The 1,191-nt window shown below is 42.1% G+C and overlaps 1 pseudogene; it reads left to right on the top strand.

The window, feature by feature from the left end:
• Positions 1–110: 110 nt before the first annotated feature.
• On the top strand, positions 111–1,191 carry LOC116087999 (annotated as a pseudogene).

The following is a 1,191-nucleotide window of genomic DNA, read 5'->3' as shown; positions in this document are numbered from 1 at the left end:
TTAAAAATGAAAACAAGGCACTGGGTGCCCAAGGCTCTGAACACAGTGCATGCAGTGGCCTTGCTGTGGCTGACACAAGACTCTGAAGCTGGCCTCAAGTTAAAAGAAAAATGAAGTACATTCTAGTTATTGGTGGTATTATATCAGGAATTGGGAAAGGAGTCATCGCCAATAGTATGGGCACAATACTTAAATCATGTGGCTTACATGTAACATCAATTAAAATTGACCCCTATGTTAACATCAATGCAGGAACATTCTCTCCTTTTGAACATGGAGAAGTCTTTGTGCTAGATGATGGTGGAGAAGTTGACCTTGACTTGGGAAATTATGAGCGGTTCCTTTATATCCGCCTCACCAAGGACAATAATCTGACCACAGGGAATATATACTTGTATTTCATTAACAAGGAGAGCAAAGGAGATTACTTAGGGAAAACTGTTCAAGTTGTCCCTCACATTACTGATGCAATCCAAGAGTGGGTGATGAGACAGGCAATAATACCTGTAGACGAAGATGGTTTAGAACCTCAAGTGTGTGTTATTGAGCTTGGTGGCACAGTGGGAGACATTGAAAGCATGCCCTTCATTGAGGCCTTCTGCCAGTTCCAGTTCAAGGTCAAAAGGGAAAACTTTTATAATATCCATGTCAGTGTGGTTCCTCAGCCAAGTTCAACAGGGAAACAGAAGATAAAACCCACCCAGAACAGCGTTTGGGAACTTAGAGGACTCGAGTTTTCTCCAGACTTAGTGGTATGCAGGTGCTCAAATCCTCTTGACACATCTGTGAAAGAGAAAATATCAATGTTTTACCATGTGGAACCTGAACAAGTGATCTGTGTTCATGATGTTCCATCCATCTACCGGGTACCTTTGTTGTTAGAAGAGCAAGGGGTTATAGACTACTGTCTTTGGAGACTTGGCCTTCCTATTGAGAGACAGTCACAAAAAAATGCTGATGAAATGGAAAGAGATGGCAGGCAGATATGATCGCTTGCTGAAGAACTGCTTTATTGCTCTTGTGGGCAAATATACCAAATTCTCAGACTTGTATATCTCTGTCATTAAAGCTCTAGAGCATTCTGCTTTGGCTATTAACCACAAGTTGGAGATCAAGTATTTCGATTCCACAGATCTGGAGCCAAGTACCCTGCAGGAAGAGCCTGTGCACTATCATGAAGCATGGCAGAAG

Source organism: Mastomys coucha, chromosome X (genome assembly GCF_008632895.1).
Source record: "Mastomys coucha isolate ucsf_1 chromosome X, UCSF_Mcou_1, whole genome shotgun sequence".
In the NCBI taxonomy this organism is placed as follows: domain Eukaryota; kingdom Metazoa; phylum Chordata; class Mammalia; order Rodentia; family Muridae; genus Mastomys; species Mastomys coucha.
This window is presented reverse-complemented; position numbering and strand designations above follow the sequence as displayed.